Source organism: Scyliorhinus torazame, chromosome 13 (genome assembly GCF_047496885.1).
Source record: "Scyliorhinus torazame isolate Kashiwa2021f chromosome 13, sScyTor2.1, whole genome shotgun sequence".
In the NCBI taxonomy this organism is placed as follows: domain Eukaryota; kingdom Metazoa; phylum Chordata; class Chondrichthyes; order Carcharhiniformes; family Scyliorhinidae; genus Scyliorhinus; species Scyliorhinus torazame.
This window is the reverse complement of record NC_092719.1, coordinates 147,920,373-147,940,267: the sequence shown is the minus strand read 5'-3', so window position 1 is coordinate 147,940,267 and position 19,895 is coordinate 147,920,373. Positions and strand designations below refer to the sequence as shown.

General features: G+C 46.6%; 1 long non-coding RNA gene across 1 annotated transcript in view; it reads left to right on the top strand.

Moving 5' to 3' along the window:
• Window positions 1-16,008, top strand: part of LOC140387733 (uncharacterized) — a 118,488-nt gene extending 102,480 nt beyond the window's left edge. Inside the window, exon 4 of the long non-coding RNA XR_011933984.1 lies at window positions 15,860-16,008. This is a non-coding gene — a long non-coding RNA (uncharacterized lncRNA). The remainder of the gene's footprint in view (window positions 1-15,859) is intronic.
• The last annotated feature ends 3,887 nt before the right edge of the window (window positions 16,009-19,895 follow it).

The window sequence follows — 19,895 nt, the reverse complement described above, 5'->3', positions numbered from 1 at the left end:
AGAAACTAGTTGTAATTTCAAGAAGGAATTAAATATAGCTCTTGGGGCTAAAGAGATCGAGGGGATCAAGGGCTATGGGGGGGAGGTCAGGATCAGGGCATTGAATTTGATGATCAGCCACAATCAGAATGAATGGCGGAGTCGGCACGAAGGCCCAAATGACCTCCTTTTGCTTGTATTTCCTTTTTTTAATATAAATTTAAAGTGCCCAATTAATTTTTTACAATTAAGCGATAATTTAGCGTGGCCAACCCACCTACCATGCACATCTTTGGGTTGTGGGGGTGAAACCCACGCAAACACGGGGAGAATGTGCAAACTTCACACAGACAGTGACCCAGAGCCGGAATCGAACCTGGGACCTCGGATAATAAAGGCAAGTATATCATATGCCTTCTTAACTACTGTATGCACCTGCATTGCTACCTTAAGGGATCGAAGTACATACATACCAAGGTCCTTCTGTTCATCGGTGTTTTCTCGGGTCCTACTGTTTATCATGTATTCCCTTGCTTTGTTTGTCTTACCCACACTTAACCGGATTGAATTCCATTTGCCACTGATCAGCCCATCTATATCCCCCTGTAATCTAAGGCTATCCTACTCACTATTTACCGCCCCACCAATTTTCGTATCATCCTCGAGCTTACTGATCAACCCTACTACATTCATGCCTAAATCATTTATACAAACCACGGACACCACGGGACCCAACGCTGATCCTTGCGGGACGGGACCCCAGTGGATACAGGCTTCCAGTCAAAGAAACACCCCTCAATCATCATCTTCTGCTTCCTGTCACTCAGCCAATTCTGGATCCAATTTGCCAAATTCCCTTGGATCCTTGTGATCTTACCTTCGCTATCGGTCCCCCATATGGGACCTTATCAAAAGCCTTGCTGAAGTCCAAACTTTTTTAGCAATTTCTCGGGGTCCTTTCTCACTTCCCTGTTTGGAAAACAGAAGACTCAAATTTCTCAACAACCTCTGGGCCTGCTAAGTTTCAGATAGTAGTACATCTGTACACTCTTTGATTTGTTTCATAGGCCAGCACCGTAGCAGATATGCCACTCTATTTCAAATCTGTCCAGTTATCTGCGACGTTATCATTAAACATGAGGAGGTCGATGCGGCAAAGTCCCTGTGTAATTTTGCCAACTCCTGACACCAAAGAGAAGTAATGGATTGCAACAGCTGATGACCAAGGACGAACAACAATAAAAGTTTATTGATAATACTGCGCAGCTTACATGCTGTGTGTCTGCCCAGGGGTGACCTCCCTCGTTCCCGACACGTGAGCCCTTTTGTTCCGGTGTCATAGAATCATAAAATTTACAGTGCAGAAGGAGGCCATTCGGCCCATCGAGTCTACACTGGCTCTTGGAAAGAGCACCCTACCCAAGCCCACACTTCCACCCTATCCCCATAACCCAATAACCCCACCCAGCACCAAGGGCAATTTTGAACACTAAGGGCAATTTACCATGGCCAATCCACCTAACCTGCCCATCTTTGGACTGTGGGAGGAAACCGGAGCAACCGGAGGAAACCCACGCACACACAGGAAGGATGTGCAGACTCCGCACAGACAGTGACCCAAGCCGGAATCGAACCTGGGACCCTGGAGCTGTGAAGCAATTGTGCTATCCACAATGCTACCGTGCTGCCGTCATATTAGCGTCCATGTGACCATCCAGTTTACAGACATGACACTAATTTCTTTGTGTGTAAAAGGTTTATTTACAGTGTTTTGAAATATCTATTCCACACTTCAGCTCTGGCTTCCAGCTCTTTCCATAGTTTGTTTACTTTTCTCTGAGTGCATGCCCAGCTTTAACCAATCACGCACAGTGACCATCAATAGTAAACACACTCATAATCAAACACAGAACAACAGGAACAATTAAACACTACGGGCGGAATTTTGTGGTCGCAGCCACCCTGAGACCGGAAATTCCCAACCGAGGTCAACGGACCTTTAAATGATCCATCAAATTTTCCAACTTGCCCACAACACTTCCCATTGCGGGCAGGAATGGAAAATTTATCCCTACATAAAACCAAAGACATTTTCAATCAAACTATCCTAAACAACAAACACACGCGCATTGAGTCATTTTTTTAGTGTGCAGCTTATCCATTTTCTCCAAGTACAGACACAGTCTTTGAGATGCAAAGGTCTTCAACGTTGAGATCAACAAGTTTGAGATTGTGGTTCTGAGCGATTAACTTAATAAGGCAGATGACCGGCATCATCGCCACTCATTGGAAAAGGGAACATATCCTCATAATCGCTGTCCTTGAAATATTCTGCCCTATACACTATCAAACATCTTACATTCAATTTAATGTTGTCATCCAACAGAAAATCATTGGCACCAAGCAATCACTTGATTTGCTTTGGTCCAGATTGAGAGGAATCAGGTTTGTGGTTGCAAATTGGCTGACCGATGTGAGCCCAATGTCCACATTCACATCGTGGTTCCCTTGTGCCTGTTCACTTGTGGATCTATGCTTCTGCTTTACATTGTCTCTTTGCAATTTCTTCTGTTTTTGCCCTGACATTCTCGTTGAATGACGACAGCAGTGACGTGTGAAGGTTATCAGTGTTACAGTTGGATCGATATGTGTGAAGTAGGATGTGAATGAGTTGTCCAAAGGTTTTCCTCTCCGATGTACTAGCTCTCAGGCTGTCCTTTACCACCCTGTTGAATCATTTGATGCTACCATTTGATTGTGGGATTGCATTACAATGACAGATGGTAATGAATTCCAAAGCTGTGAACTGACTGGAAACATTGTCTGTAGTGATAGTCTCCAGCAAACCCTATTTTGTAAATAACTTGCCTGGAATTTCAACGACCAAAGTGGTGGTGATGGCATTTGTTACTGTAATTTCCAGCCAGTTGCAATGTGGATCCTGAGCAACAAACAGAAAACATTGATTCCTAGGGGCTGCTTTAGTTTCTCCAAAAGTATCAACTTTGAGCAGGTGCCATGGCTTTGTTGGTCATGGGGTCAGTTGAAGAGGTGCACTTTAACAGATTTCTCACTGAGAGTGCAAACCACGCAGTTTCTAATGTACTTTTCTATATAACAATCATTCAGAGTGCTTCACCTTGTTTCATCTTCACAACACCTATGTTATTCTCCAAGTCTGAATAAAGATTGTAGACTTCCAGTTAACACAAATACTTTATTCAATGGGTTCGTTCTGTTTCCAGAGCTTAACTAGATATAATACAGTCAAGAGGTATGACCAGTGAAGCTAAGGTAAGCTGCCTATGCTGAGCTGTCTCTGTTTGCTGCTGCTCACTAGGCCCTGTGCTTCTGAAAGAGGCGGATCCTCCCTTGGGCTGGACCCTTTATACCCGTCTCTGATGCTGCCCTCTAGTGATGCTGTGGCTGTTACATCTGTCTGTAGTCCCTGGTGTATGTGCAGATGTATGTACAGATCACTACAACACCCAGATATCTTTCATGGACAAGATGCAATACTCAGGGGCAGCACGTGGTACAGTAGTTAGCACTGGGACTGCAGCGCTGAGGGCCCAAGTTTGAATTCCAGCCCTGGGTCACTGTCGATTGGGAGTTTGCACATTTTCTAGTTGTCTGCATGAGTTTCAACCCCACAGCACAAAGGTGTGCAAGTTAGGTGGATTGGCCACGCTAAATTGTCCCTTAATTGGGAAAAATAATAATAATTGGGAACTCTAAATTTATTTTTAAAATATTTTTTTAAAAAGGATACAATACTCGGTGCTCCAAGAGTTTTTGGGATAAATGCCTGAGTTCCACATGCAATACAGTTGTCACCAAACAATGCACGTTCGTTACATACTCTTTAGTATGGAACCAGTTCTTCCTCTATTTTGTGAGGCCACAAAAGTTTTTAGGTATTGGTTAACTTCCTGCAGTGCACTATCTGACAGCAATTCTGCTTTCCGTTTCTTGCACGTAACAAGATTCACAATTGAAATGGAATTAAATGAAAATCGCTTATTGTCACAAGTAGGCTTCAAATGAAGTTACTGTGAAAAGCCCCTAGTCGCCACATTCCGGCGCCTTTTCGGGGAGGCTGGTACGTGCAAAATCAGTGCAATCCAGTAGTCTTCAATGTCACAAGTCACTTCACTATCACTAACACTGTGATGGTAGCAAGCTCAGCATATTAACTACTTGCAATTGCACGAGCCTGCAGAATACTCAACCTCAAAGCTACACTGATGAAGATAATCTGGCCATCTGTATTTGTGCAGAGGTCAGTAACTAGGGCCTGGATTTTCTGCCCTGCAATGCTGGAAATGAGAATCGATGGTCTGGCCAAAATCAAGGTCCGCGTCCGCCACCGAACCAAACATAATGGTCTCGTACCTCGCTGGTGGTGTTTGCGAGGTTCGTGCCCTGCGCTGTTGGCGGCATGCAAAATCATCATTTGGCATTTAAATCCCATTACCATGTGACTCACTAAGCCCCCCCCCCCGTCTTTGTGATGCTCCTCTCAGGTGGAGGTCACATAGGTACAGTTCACTACAGGTATTTGCAAGCGGGGACTGGGACCATGGTTGCTAAGGGAGAGAGAAGGTAAGCAAAATGTTTCTAAATTGGATCGCTTGCTGGGGGGTGGCTGCCATAGCCGGGGAAGTAGTGGGGAGCAAATTGGTATCAGCTGCATGGATTTGAGGTGTCTCTCTCGGGATCAGGGTTGCCTGGCTCAGACAGCCATTGCTACAGTATTTATTTACAATGCACCTATGTGGTACAAGTTACAGCACTCTTCCGCCCCTCTGGAAACCTTCAGATCCCAGCTGACCCATCAACGGGATGGGCGTGGCCAAGCTCAATCGGTGGCACACCAGGTGTTGCCACGCCTCAGTTCACTCAACAGAAGTGTAGCCTCACTGCAGGGGAAGCAGAGGAATAGCAAAGCTAATCCCAAACAAAGGTTACATGCACAATGGCCTTTGGCACCCTTCCTGGAACACTGCCCCTATTAGGGCAGCGGCCTTATCAGTAATACTGTCAGCTAGCCCACTCCTCAGGACTACCAGCTGTCTCCAAGTGCTGCCTGCCCACTGGGCCCGTGTTCCTATCCATCCGTCCTGAAATGGAGGATTTTGTTTTCGTCTGAAATTTCAAAGAGGGATCAGCTTGTGTACCCGACAAGTTTATTGCAAGGCCTGTCCCAGTATCTTATGTCATTAACTTACAGGGCCGCTAAGTCCAGAAGCATGTATATAATTTGAGACGGTGGGAAGCTGCCGCCCCACAACGAGGTGTGAGGACCCAGTGGTAGTTACCAGTTTACCAGCCACAGAGTCAGCGGTGGTAGGACCATGGAATTCCCAAGGGGAATCTCATGTGTCAGCAGAAGGAGTTGAAGAGGATCACCTCTGGAATCTGTAAATTTGCTTGCCTTAATGTGGACTCTGTTACCTCAAGTATGGAGGAACCAGTTGCAGAGTTGTGGCGCTCGAGAAGACTCCAAACATCCCCTGATCTTATGAACTTTTCCCATTAGCTCCCTTACTGTTAATACTGTTTGACTGTACACAATTTTAAATGATTTTTTTTTGTGTAATTGTAAGAGAACTTAAGGGGTAGGAATGTGGTAGTGAGGCTCCTTTAAGGGGCGATCCTTCATGGCCATGTGACCCTTCTGGAACCTATGGCGATGGAGCATGCAAACCTACACCTATCGGGTGCCAAGGCACAGACTGGAATAGTGGGAATCTTCAGAGTAAGTCCGGGAGTCGAGGGAACTAGTCCTGTGTTGGAGTTGTGTTGAACTGTAAATATAAAGTTCTTCCTTTGTCAATAAATCATCATTGTGATTTAACATTGCCTTGCCGTATTATCTCACGCTACAACAGTAAGAATTTGGTCTCATCCTGTCCTTGTAATCTTTAGGCTATTTTTACCTTTATTTGGAGTGACTCGCCCAACACCCCATGCCCCCTTCCCCCTTTATTGGTTTGACGACCATTGTATATCTTTTCATCAGTGAACTCGGTCCTTGCTCGCATCAGGTGAAGAATATCCTAGCTATACAGTTTCTTTTGTGTGCCGAAATAGGCGTGTTGTACAATAAAATGGAACACCTCTTTCCCACACCAATCCTTTAACTTTCCTGTTTGTCCTGCACATGAAATGATCACCCTTGAGCTCCAGATTTAATTTCACTCCTATCTCCTGGACGTCTCTTAGCAGGACAGCCTCCTTTTCTTCCAATGACAATGGTCCTTCATAAGCTACCACTAACGGGTCTTGCCTTTCCTTTGCCCAGTTTGTTTCTATTGTTTCTAACTACATCGTTATCCATTACCCTGGCATCAAGTAGGCCACACACACTCAAGAATTTTGCTTGTAAATCCAGAGGATGAAGAGACTGTAACTACATTTCTATTCTGCTCCTTCATCATTTGCACAACCCTCTGGGCTGTATTCTCCGTCCCATCGCACCAGATTTCTGGTTCAGCACGCCGGCGGGATGCTCCGTTTCTCCGGCTGGTCAATTGGGTTTCCCATTGTGGGGCAGCCCCACGCCACCTGGAAACCCCCGGGCTACCGTAAAAATGGAGAATCCCGACAGCGGAGGATCCAGCCCTCTGTCCCTGGTACCTAGGTCAACATTATGGCTGTAACCCTTTCAGTCTTTCTCCTTATCTTCACAGGTATTAAATGTATTGGGCCTGTTGGACAGTATCTGAAGGCCTTCCTTCACCTTCATTCCCTCCATACTGCTGTGCGACAATCACACTTACACCTTCCTTCCTCTGCATGTGTTTTCCTGAGTAGTGACTGTACTCTAGTGTAATGTATCCAGAAATTTATCCCATTCCCTTCTGTGTCAGAGGGTGTTTAACTTGCACTCCAGTTCAATGACTTGCAGCTAGAGTGACTTAGAGAGACATTTCCTGCAGATGTGGCATTCCAGGACATTCTTGCTGCCCACAAACTCCCACATACAGACCACCCATGACTCTTGAGAAGGCAGACGAAAACAACAACACCAGCAATATTTTCTTCTTAGAAGTCAAAATTAACTATTCAGGGTCAAATAAAAGTAAACCAACAACCTGACGTGACAAACAAGCAACTAACCTGCATGACCTATTTAAATGGAGCTGGGTAGGCCCATGCAGCTGGTTAGTGCACCAAGTGATGACCATTGTTATGTGTATAAGGTCAGCAGTCTTCATCAGTGTCTGTTTCTGTGAGAGGTTTTATTTAGCTGGTCTTAACATGTCTGCTGCCAGTGGCAGCGTCGTGGCATGGTCACATGACGAGAGGAAGCCAGAGGTGTCAATCAGACTTAAAACACAAACAACCGTGTTTATCACATGTGGAGGAGCTGCTGTGGGATCCAGTCGCAAAAGGGTCTTCCAACTAGCATAGCAACTTTGATTAAATATGTTTTGAACAGCTTCAAACAGTGCTGGTGTGCGACATACATGTCATTAAGGAAGCCCAACATACTAAGGCATATGATACACTTCCTTCCGCCATCTTATAAACTGAATCACAGAATTATTATAGTGCAGAAGAAGGCCATCCAGCCCACTGTTTCAGCACCAGCCCTCCGAATGAACAATTCCGTTAATGCCTTTTACCCATCACCTTGCACATTCTTCCTTTTCAAATAACAACCCAGATATTGAATGGGTAGAATAACTTATAATAATACTTTAAACAGCATTTTTCAACAAATGCATGAGTTAGTAAATGAGCAGCAAGAATATTTGTTTTTGCCAAATCAAATTGAAGGGGTTGGAGGCAATCCACATTTATTGCAGCTGACTACAATCCAGCAATATTTCAATTATCTAATATGCCAACAGTCAGCGTCCCTTTTTCTAACATTTATTTGTTACAGCTTGCTGTTAAATATGGAACAAGAGGAGTTACAATAACAAAGTACATTGGAAATATCTCGATGATTGTTGGCTGAATATCAATGTAGCTGGTAATTATGTAGTGTGTCCACAAGCATAGGATTAAGGAGAGATGTTGGGAGAACAGATACCCAGGGTGGAACTTTCCTAAAAAATGGCAAAGTGTCATTTCCAGCAAGAAAATCGGTGCAATTCCTGTTCCCTCCAGTGGATAAGGAATGCAATTTTCAGGCACTGTGAAAAATGTTTTTCGCCCCACAAGGAAAAAGCCATGCCTAAGGCTCAAAGTTTCTGATTCTCCCACCAGGGGTCATCTGGGCACTTTAACGACAATACAAGAGGCAGGCGGCAGGACCACATACACCAGCCACAACCCCCAACCCATAAGTCCCGAAACGCAACCCAAGCCCCTCCCACCCCCAGCAGCCTTGAACCCCCTCCCGCCCCCGGAGCTGACCAGTGAGCTCTGTAGCTCTGTCTCCTTGGACTCCTTGGTACTGGTTGGCGAGGGGTGCTCATGTCCTTCCTCCCTCTCAGAAGTCACGGCGCCTGGTTCCTATTTTTAAAAACCAGCGGTAATTCTCGACAACATGGCATCACGCCTGGTGGTTGGGAAGATTCAATGAGGGCCGAAGATTTGACTCATTAAGTGCATTATAATGCATTCAAATTGGTGTAAATCAGGTTCGGGCCTTGATTGCAGCATCGGGAAGAGCCCAGGTAGATCGCAATCGGAAGTCCCCTGAGTGCAAATCCATTTTTGGCCTTGCATGATATTTTGCAGCCATTACGGGATTTACGCTCACGGCTAACGGGCCCGCTGAATTCCACCCCTAGACTCAAAGAAGACATATCAAATTGCCAACTGAGGAGGTCAAATTATGAGAAACTGTGGGATGATAATAATTGGAAGCAAAGTGTTAAAAGGCAGTCAAGGGTTGCAATCCTGCAGTTTCACCACTACATTTGCTGGATTTGTCCCGGAATGGCAACTTTCAGCATACAATGGCTGGATGCCATTTTGGGAAGGTCAAGTAGGGCCGGCATTAAGAGCACATACTGGAAGTATGCTGACTAGGAAGTTATGGTGTCAGTCAGTGTTTAATACCAATTTGATGTCCATGCTGCCATTTTCAACTTTGCTGCTCCAGTTAACGGCCTCTTTTAAATATGCACAGCTGAACTTCTGTTAGCAATGATAACATCCAACCTCCAACACACCAGCCCTATTTACAGGGATCATAACCTACTCTCAGATTAGTTTCTGATTAAAACAGAAAGTGCTGGAAAATCTCAGTGGGTCTGTCAGCATCTGTGGAGAGAAAAACAGAGTTAATGTTTCGGTCCAGCACGACCTTTCTTCAAAGGGTACAGGTCAGAGCATTTGCTCCCAGTTATGGCTGCTGTAGTTAGTACCCACCATGGATATCAGAATGGGAGGGAGATGGAGTAGACTCAGAAAAGAGGCTGGAGGAGGAAGGTGAGGTGGGTTCTCATCCTGAAGCCTTATCCAACCAGATCCTCATAGGGCAATTCTCTTACCTCCAACTAAACAAGAGCTACCAGACCTGTAATCTAAGAGAAGAGCAAAGGCAGCACTGCCAGTGGCTGTGAAGGTTGGCTGTGGCTTTGAACTGCATTGTCTTGGGATATTTCCAGGCTGCAGCAAGCGACATTTGTATCATCTCCTACTTTGTCATCTACTGCTATATAAGGGAGTTAACAGGCACATACTACTCTGTCTGACCAGAGTAAAACGGGTGAAGTCTGTGCATGCCTTTTTCACGATTGCAGGCTTCTCCATGGTGCCACTGACTGCTTGCAAATGGCTTTGAGGATGTTGCATCTCAATGGCAAGATGTACCATATTTGCAAAAGATTCTATTCTGTAAATGTGTAGTTGTTTTGTGTCTTTTGAGTTCAGCATGTTGATGAATGTCCACTATCCAGGCAGCTGTCATAATGTATTTATTAACTTATATATATTATTTATTCTCCACCAGCCATTGATCCACCATGTCAAACCAGGGAGTGACTGCTGGGTAACAAAAGTTATTCATTAAACACCTGGCTCATGATTCTGCTCCAAAATCCAACAACATATGCACAGCATACATACAATGAGTGCTATACTGCCACGAGAAACATCATAGAGAAGCCCAATGGTGTGTGTTCGCGGAGTGGTCCCACCACCTGGACTGCTCTGGAGGAGGCCTCCTGTACTCACTGGAGCTGTGTCCTGATTCATTGTAGTCTGTGGTACCCTGCATAACCACTTCAGTATATGTGTACAGCCCTTGCCACCAGGGGCATGACAAGGGATTGAGGAGCAGGACGAGAAGGAGGAAGAAACCATTACACCACTTTCCAGACAGGATATACATGCTCACCTCTTTGATATTAACGCTCCACTGACCACACCCCAAATTATTATTTTTTCATTTATTCTTGGGATGTGGGCATCGCTGGCTGGGCCAGCATTTGTTGCCAATCCCTGATGGTCCTTGAACTGAGTGGCTTGCTAGGCCATTTCCATGGGCGACAGTTAAGAATCAACCGCATCTTTGTGTGGGTCTAGAGTCACGTGTAGGCTAGACTGGGGAAGGCTGTCAGATTTCCTTCCCTGAAGGACATTAATGAACCAGATGGGTTTTTACGACAATCAACAATGGTTTCATGGTCATCATTTGACTTTTCATTCCAGATTTTTATTGAATTCAAATTTCACTATGATGGGATTTGAATCTGGGACCCCAACACATTATACCTGGGTCACTGGTCATGTGATAATACCACGATGCCACCGCCTCCCTCATACAATAGTCCCTATAACAGTCCCACATCTCCCCTTCCCTCTGTCACTGTCCAGCACAGCAGCCTCTTTTACTGCAATGTTGAAATAAAAACCACAACTAAATATAAAGATTTCAAAATACCCTATCAAAAAAACATCTACATTCCCAGCAAAGTCAATCAATAACCTTGCACAATCCTTTAGTGTCTCTTCTCCAGGTGCCTGTCTGGCCTAATCTCCTTTGTCCTGTTACCTCAATGGCTGCAGCAATACTGGTGAAAGAATACTGACTTTCAGTGGGAGAGACTGCAGATGGCATTGCAGGATGGCCTTGAGCAGCTCTGGGCTTAGAAATATCCAGCTTCATACTGCAGCACCTCAGTATGAGTGACAACAGTCCAGCTGACTGGTTGATAGGCAGAGTGCCATGGATCGAAGAACAACTACTGCCATTCTGCGGGTGGATAGCAAGGTTGTGTCCCGCAGAGCTAGAGCCAATGTTATTGCCCCTCAGGAGGTGCCTCCACCATCTGAGTAATCTGTTGGAGAAAACTCCGAGACAGCTGTGAGACCGTGCAAGCCCCATGATGCCAGAAGCCTGAGCTTGAATGACAGCAAGTTACACTAGCGGAGTGCAATACTGAGATTTTATGGCCGGAATTTAACCCCCCCCCCCCCCCCCCCCCCCCCCACACTCCCCCCACCCCACACACACAGAATCCTTCCCTCCCAACCACTGGTGGGTTCTGAGGCTGGGGTGGAGTGCGTACAATTGGATGGATGGGAATCCCTCCAGGAAAAGGCTGATAGGATACTTGCCTTTAGCAATTGAGGCATAGATTACAAAAACAGGGAGGCCATGTTTGAGGTGTATGGAACTTTGATGAGGCCATAAGTGGAGTTTTGTGTAAAATTCTGGTCGCCACATTATAGGAAGGATGTGATGGCACTGAAGGAGGTGTAGAGGAGATTCACCAGGATATTGGCTGGGATGGAACATTTAAGTTATGAAAAAAGGTTAGATCGGCTTGGGTTCTTTTCATTTGAGCAGAGAAAACTGAGGGGTGACCTGATCGAGGTGTACAGGTTTATGAAGGAATGGACATAGTTTCCCCTGAGTTGAAGGGTCAAACACGAGGAGACACAAGTTCAAGTTGAGGGGCAGGAGGTTTGGGGGGATGTGAGGAAAAACATTTTTACCCAGAGTATGGTGATGGTCTGGAATGCACTGCCTGGGAGGGTTGCCTCACATCCTTAAAAAAGTACCTAGATGAGCACTTGGCACATCATAATATTCAAAGCTAGGGGCCAATTACTGGCAAATGGGATGAGATAGGTAGGTCAGATATTTTTCATGTGTCAGTGCAGATTCAATGGCTGAAGGGCCTCTTCTGCACAGTATTTTCTGTAATTCTGTGATTCATTGATTTGCTGAACTGCCCCATGCTCCCTGGAAGTGAAAACAGTCTCTCTGGCAGGCGTGCCAGTGCAACAAGTACTTAATTGTGCATGCCTCTTAACCTTTTACTGTGTGTTGCCTATTATATGTTCACGTTTGTTCCTAGTTGGAACAAGGTCACTTTAAGAATCCGACCACGTAATGTACTGATTATATCATCGGCCGTTTGTGCAGGCAAACAGTCTATCCCAGCAGCCTGTAGAGGAAACACTTTTCCAATAAAGCTCTTGTTTGTTTGTACCTTTGTGGTCTGCAAGGCTATCATTTAAAAATACCTCAAAGAAAAATGGTGACGAGGAGGTCGGTACCACGCTGGCAGACTCTTGGAGAAGTAAAATAAAGAAAATGTGTTGATCCATGCACAGACAACTGAAAAGGATTAAGAAGCTAAACATGTTGCTACACCAAAGCTGATGATGAAGGGGTCCCAAATATTGGTAGCAGCCATCGAAAGAACCAAAATTTTGGTAGATTTTGGAGGAAACAACATCGAAAAGAAACTCGCCACATGCTCTACCCAGAAAGATCAGTACAGGGGCACTGTGAGTAGCAAATACCCTGAAACAATAGCTTAGAGCTGGGCGTGTTCCAAACCTCAGATGGAAACAGCCTGAGCTCAGGGTACCTTGTTTGAAAAAAATAAGTAATGTAGTGTCAAGTGGTTCAAGTTCCATAAACGTAACCAAGAAGTTGAATCAATCACACAGTTCATAGCTTCTTTGAAGAAATTAGCTGAGTACTGTGAATTTGGAGACAGAGTCACACAGTTTCTACAGCACAGAAAGAGGCCTTTCGGCCCATCATGTCCACACTGGCCACCAAGCACCTATTTACTCTAATCCCATTTTCCAACACTTCCTCCGTAGCCTTGTATGTAATGGCAGTTCAAGTGCTCACCTAAATACTTTTTAAATATGGTGAGGGTTCCAGCCTCCACCACCATTTCAGGCAGTGAGTTGCAGATTCCCACTATCTCCTGGGTGAAAAAGCTTTTCCTCAAAGCTCCTCCAAATCTCCTGTCCCTTATCTGAAATCTATGCCCCCTGGTTATTGGCTCCTCTACTATGGGGAAAGCTTTCTTCCTATCTACCCTATCTATGTCACTCATAATTTTATACACCTCAATCAGGTCCCCCCTCAGCCTTCTCTGCTCCAAGGAAAACAACCTCAGCCTATCCAGTCCCTCTTGATAGCTGAAACGCTCCAGTCCTGGCAACATCCTGGGAAATCTTCTCTGCCCCCTCTCTCATGCAATCACATCCTTCCGATAAAGTTAAGTCGCCATAGTTCCAGGTAACCATAGGCTGCTTTCACCTTTGAGGGGGAGAGCTGACTAGTGGTGATTTAACCTGAGGTTGAGAAGGCGGGCCTTTTTGAATAACTTCAGCCAGTACAGGAATTGAACCCATGCTCTGCATCACATACCAGCTGCCCAGCCAACTGACCTAAATGTGGTGACCAGAACTGAACACAGTACTCCAGCTATGGCCTAACCAACGTTTTATACAGCTCCATCGTAACCTCCCTGCTCTCAAAATCTATGTCTTGAATTAGAGACAGATTGGGGGGGGGGTTAAAAAACTAAGCTGTCCTAGTGATTAATAGGAAGCAACATGAACCTAAAAAGTCTTTCGAAATGATGATTTCTATGGGATTAGCAGCTAAAGAAGCCCAGCAATTAAGTTGAGGGCTAGAGACTTCCGGTGTGCTGAGCAGACGCACATCAGGTTGCTCTCCTCCAGAACATAACCAAATAGACAGTTTTAGGCAAATTCTGCCCGAACATTTGACAGCAACTCACCCTTCATCGAGAAAGGAAAGGAATAGAATCCATAAAATGACAACTGAGACGTGAAAACAGACACAAGTTCCGAATTGCAACCAATATGCAAAAACTGGGCACGCAACAGCAGACTGCTGGTGCAAAGATGCAAAATGCTGGAATTGTGGTAAAAACAGACACATCAAATGTCTGTGTTGGAGAAAGGAACAACACTTTCCTATCAAGAACTATAAAAAGTAAGAACCCAGTGTATCAAATGGAAAACCGAATAGGGGAGTCAGGATCCATGTGTTACAAAATGGGTGCGAGAAAGGATCAGAGCCACTGCCATTGCAGGCACAACAAACTGTTGCTAAGTCATTCCTTTACTGAACAACCAGTGAAAATGTCGGTGGACACTGGAGCAGCAGTTACGTTGGTCCCAGAAACTGTTTACCAAGAGAGACTATGACATATCACCTTAAAACCCTCAAAAACACTACCAAAAGCCTTTACGGAAGTGGTTCCATTGAGGGGCCATATCGATGTAAATGTGCATAAACAGACTGACATGTCCCTGAACATCGTTAAAGGTAACTATCCAGCCCTAATGGGGAGAACCTGGGCCGAGGTGAATCTCATGTTAGTGTCTGAAGCAGGTCTACCAAAGATTTTAAAGAAACATGCCATTGTTTTTAATGGAGAACTGGGAAGCATGAAAGAGATCTCGGTCAAGCTAAAGATTAAGGACGAAAGCCAAGCAAGATGCTTAAAGGATAAATCAGGCCTATACTTGAGGCAGAATTAGAGAGGATGGTCAAGATGGGGGTCCTCGAACCCATGAATGTAAGTGATTGGGCCATGGTGATAGAATCTGTGATAAAGCAAGGTGGTTCAGTACACATATGCAGTGATTTTAAAGTTAATCCAATATTTTGCGCAGAGTACCCTCTGCCTTTAATTGATTATTTATTTGCTGGGTTGGCTGCAGGCTTCGACAAGTCTTCAGTGACTGCCTGCCTTTGCTTTTTGAATTTGGTCGATAGGAACCTTAGCAACTTATCCGCCAACCACTGAGCGGGCAATGATGCCACAGGTCCCTCCATTATGTTTTCACCTCCTAAGCCACCCGTGTACTCTGAATCCGAAGAGTGCCCCTTGTTCGACGCACTCTTCATTTGATAACTCTCTGACATTTCTCACTGGAGGAGGAATTGTAATTCTTCCACTGTACCGCTTTTCCACCTGCACAACCCCCGCTAAACATGCAAAAAGGCCACAAAATACATCCTCAGGCAGACCCACTCACTCTATGGCCGCCACCGGAAGTGCTCTCCGGCCTTACTCATGACAAAACATCAGTGAAGCACAGCGTTTGATCTGCTGAAGCATCCTAAAACAAAGGAAATTGTTAAAAAGGAAACAGCGAGTCAGGTTTTGCGCTGTGAGAACAGGGGCTAAACTCTGTGTTTTTCAGAAAGATCAGGAGGTATTGGCAAGGAACTATACCACCAGTGAGAAGTGGATTCCTGCCATTGTCTTAGCACAGACTGGACCGGTCTACTACACCATTCAAATTCAGGACAAAGACACACTGACCAACTTTTAGCAACTAGAACTGGTTTTCCAGAGACAGAGTCAATGGAGAATCCACAATAAACTGTGACAAGTGAAGACCTAGACATTCCTGAGAACCTGACAATACCAGAAACAACTGGAAGACAGTACCCCAGTTGAGGACAATTCAACACCGAGTCAACCTCCGTGCAATGTACAAACTAAGCCAAAAATACGAGAGCAGTCAACATGAAAAAGCAGATGATTGAGGTTCGCTGACAACCACACATAAATGAACATCCTCCAAAACGCCTAACTTATTGATTGTCGTGTTTATTAATTTTTCATATTGTAAATTTTGATTGTTAATGTTAAATTGTGTTTCATTGCAGGTGCCTCCAATGTAAAGAGGGAGAAAAGTGTTGTGCATTCATGTTTGTTCCTAGTTGGAACAAGGTTACTTTAAGAGTCTGATCACGTGACAGTAATGGCATCATCACCTGTTTGTGCTTGCAAAGGACTGTCCATCCTCATAGACTGTGGATTCCAATAAAGCTCTTGTTTACTTTTATCTTTGTGGTCTGCAAGCCTATCCTTTAAAAATACCACACTGCCCCATTAAACTCTTCATGTGCCCTTTGAAGCAGAATATACGTGTGACCTGACCTTTTGGCAAATTGGCATGAGCACTATCATTTCCAGCTGCACTGGATGCAGAATACCTGTGCCTGGTGGCACATCACATGCAGATCCCACCTCTATATTGTCCAAAGCTCCTTCTGCTAATCTCCTGCACCAAGGCCTCGAGCGTGGCATCAGAGAAACTTGGAGCACACCCTGTGCTCTGTTTCATTATTTGCACGGTTCTTCCAGCTCAAGAGCCTTTCCCATCTGTTTCGAGCGCCTGCTACAGCCAAAACACACTTCCCCTTTCAGAGGTGCAGTCTGGCTTTAACCAGTGTAGTCTATCTTTAAATGATGCGAGCCTCGCATTAACTTGGGACTCCTACTGAGATATTGAGTTCCTCAGCCGCATATTTAGTGCTGGGGTGCAAGCTGCTATCATTAAAATGAGCAGGCGGTGCAAAGTTTGATCCCTGCTCCCGTCATCAGGCTTTATCCAATTTTTCTGCTCGGGCTTGAAGTTAGCAGGAGCATCGGTACATAGAAGCAGCACTTGAACTTGTTCTGCAATTCAATCTGAATCTTAACTCCATCTACCCATCTTGGTTAGCCAAGATTCAAAAGAAATAGAGTTTAGTAATTGTGGGAAGTTAAAGGTAGGATTGTGAAGGGCAGGGAGGTGCGAGATAATAAAGCTTTAACTAATGCTATCTTATAACCCCCATCACCGTCATAGTGACATGTTGTACCAGGCCACTGAGTGGTTTGGAAGATGTCATCATGCTCGAACAGAAGGAGGCAGTTTCCCAGGCTGAGAAATAAAATTGAAGTCCGATTTTGTTAGTCTGTTGCTTCGTCCGCGGTGATTATAAACTGTTTTTACAATGCCATTTTTTGTGTGTGCGAAACAAACATCATTAATTATTTTTCAGAAATAAATGCTTTTCATTCTGTATGACATAAACAGTAATAGATTAGGCAAATGCTTTTAGTTTGCACTTGAGTTTAGATTTTAAATCCACATTTGCAATATTAATGTTAAAGATGTACCGAGCCTTTTGCAATGAAATAAAAATGTTGCTCTGGTTTTGGGGTGTGATATTTCTGCAGAATATTCCTCACCAATTGCAGCATCTTTCTGTTATATTCAGCCAACCAATTCAAGGATATGGGCAGCGTCGTGCAGGCAGTTCTCCAGCAGCTCCAGTGAAATGGAATAAGATATACAGGTGTCCATGTCCTTTGACTTTCAGTGAACCACATATGAGTATTTTCAAATTGTGTTGGATTTCTCTTACAAATAATGGCAATCACATATCCCTGGGATGCAATATCTATCTCCGTTATACCAGCATGGGTGCTTGACCATCATTATGGGCGTGATTTAACGGGGAAAAAACAGGGTCCCGTTTTGGGCACGTTTGGCGAGGTGTTTCTCAGCCCAAGCAGCGCCAAGAACGACCCCACTATCAAACGGAATTCTGTTCCTTTTTAGCCTTGGCAAGGAATTCCCCGCCAAGGTTGCACTTACCTCGTTTCCTGCACTGACGAGCTGAGCCCCTGTCGACGGAGGCCCGCCAAGCCTTCAGCCGCATCAAAGCAGACATTGCAAAGGCCACGATGCGCGCCATCGCCGAGTCCCTCCCCTTCCAGGTCGAGAGCGATGCGTCCGACGTAGCTCTGGCCGCCACCCTCAACCAAGCGGGCAGACCCGTGGCCTTCTTCTCCCGTACCCTCCATGCTTCCGAAATTCGCCATTCTTCGGTCGAAAAAGAGGCACAAGCCGACTTCCGGTTGTGGCTATGCGGAGCTAAGTCGCATATTCGGCGGCTCCCGCAAAAACTGACTTTTGGGCTCTTTTCAGGGCCCCCAACGGCACTTTCTCGACGTTTCCCGGTATGGGAAGGAGTCTACAACAGCTCCCCGTCAGTATATGGCTTCAACGAGGAGCGGGGCGACAAAAAAGGTGGTGGTGGACCCGAAGAAGGTGCGAGGGAAGAAGGGCAAAATGACGGCGGGCGGAGACCAGGCAGCGTGGATGCAGTGGGCGGAGGAGCAGCAGGAGGGTAATCAGCGCTGCCTCAGAGAGATTAAAACGGACCTGCTAGAGCCGATGAAGACGTCTCTTGATAAGCTGCTGGAGACACAGACGGCCCAGGGAGTGGCGATCCGCGAGACTCGACAAAAGATCTTTGACAATGAGGACGAGATCTGAGGCCTGGCGGTAAAGGTGGAGGCGCACGAGGCGCTCCACAAGAAATGGCAGGAGCGGTTCGAGGAGATGGAGAATCGGTCGAGGCGGAAGAATCTGCGGATTCTGGGCCTCCCGGAGGGGCTGGAGGGGCCGGACGTGGGGGCCTATGTGGTCACCATGTTGAACTCGCTGATGGGAGCGGGGTCCTTCCAGGGGCCCCTGGAGCTGGAAGGGGCCCATAGAGTGCTGGCGAGGAGGCCCAAGGCTAACCAGCCTCCGCGGGCGGTGCTGGTGAGGTTCCATCGGTTCGTCGATCGGGAGTGTGTGCTCAGGTGGGCAGCAGGAGAGGGGCAGCAGGTGGGAGAACGCGGAGGTTCGGATATATCAGGACTGCAGTGCAGAGGTGGCGAAGAGGAGGGCCGGGTACAATCGAGCGAAGGCGGTGCTGCACAGGAAGGGGGTGAAGTTTGGCATGTTGCAGCCGGCGCGACTGTGGGTTACCTACAAGGACCGGCATCATTATTTTGAGTCTCCGGAGGAGGCGTGGGCCTTTGTTCAGGCCCAGAAGTTGGACACAGATTGAGGGTCAGAACGGGCGACTGGGGACTATGGTTGATATGCTATGTTTATTTTTGTTTCGAGGGGGGGGCCTTTGTATTGCTCCGGGTTTCTTTTTCTTTGTGTTTTTTCTCTTTTGGGTCGGTGAGGGTGGCTGGGGTGGGTTGGGCACTGTTTCGGTTGGGTTGGTCAGGGGGGCTCTTGGAGGTGAGATGGGGCCCCGCGGGGGAGGGGGAGGCCCGGGTCAGGGGTGAGGGGACCGGGCCTGTAAAAGGAGCTGCGTCAGAGGTGGCGGGGCCTGGTAGGTGGAAAGCGCGGGCTTGTTCCCGCGCTGAAGACTGGAGGGGGCGGGGCCAGGGCAGGGAAGCAAGGGTTGTTTCCCATGCTTAGAACAGAAGGGGGAGGGGGAGAGCCTATGGATGGGGACGGGAGAGGAGGGTGTGCCACACAATGGGAGGAGTCGAAGGAGAGGCGGGAGTGGCCGGGGTCAGCAGGAGTCAGCTGACTTGCGGAAGTGCAATGGGGGGAGTAAATCAGCTAGGATGGGTCCGAGCCGGGGCGGGGGTGGGGGGTGGGGGGGCGGGGGGGATTGAATTGCTGCTGCTATGTTCAAAGAGGAGCTGGAGCGAGTGGGGGGGGGTCGAGACGGCGGTATGCCGCTGTGGGGAACGGGCCGGGTGTGGGGTGCGGGCGCGTGACTGACCGAGGAGGGGGTCATGGCTAGTCGGCGGGGGAGGGGGGCGGGTAACCCCCTGATCTGGCTGATAACCTGGAATATACGGGCCGGTTAAGCGGGCCCGCGTGTTCACGCACCTGAAGGGGCTCAAGGCGGATGTGGTTATGCTTCAGGAGACACACCTGAAGGTGGCAGACCAGGTAAGATTGAGGAAAGGGTGGGTAGGTCAGGTGTTTCACTTGGGGCTGGATGCCAAAAATCGAGGGGTGGTGATCTTGGTGGGAAAGAAGGTGTTGTTTGAGGCGTCGAGCATTGTGGCAGATAATGGCGGTAGGTACATAATGGTAAGTGGTAAGTTGCAGGGAGAGAGGGTGGT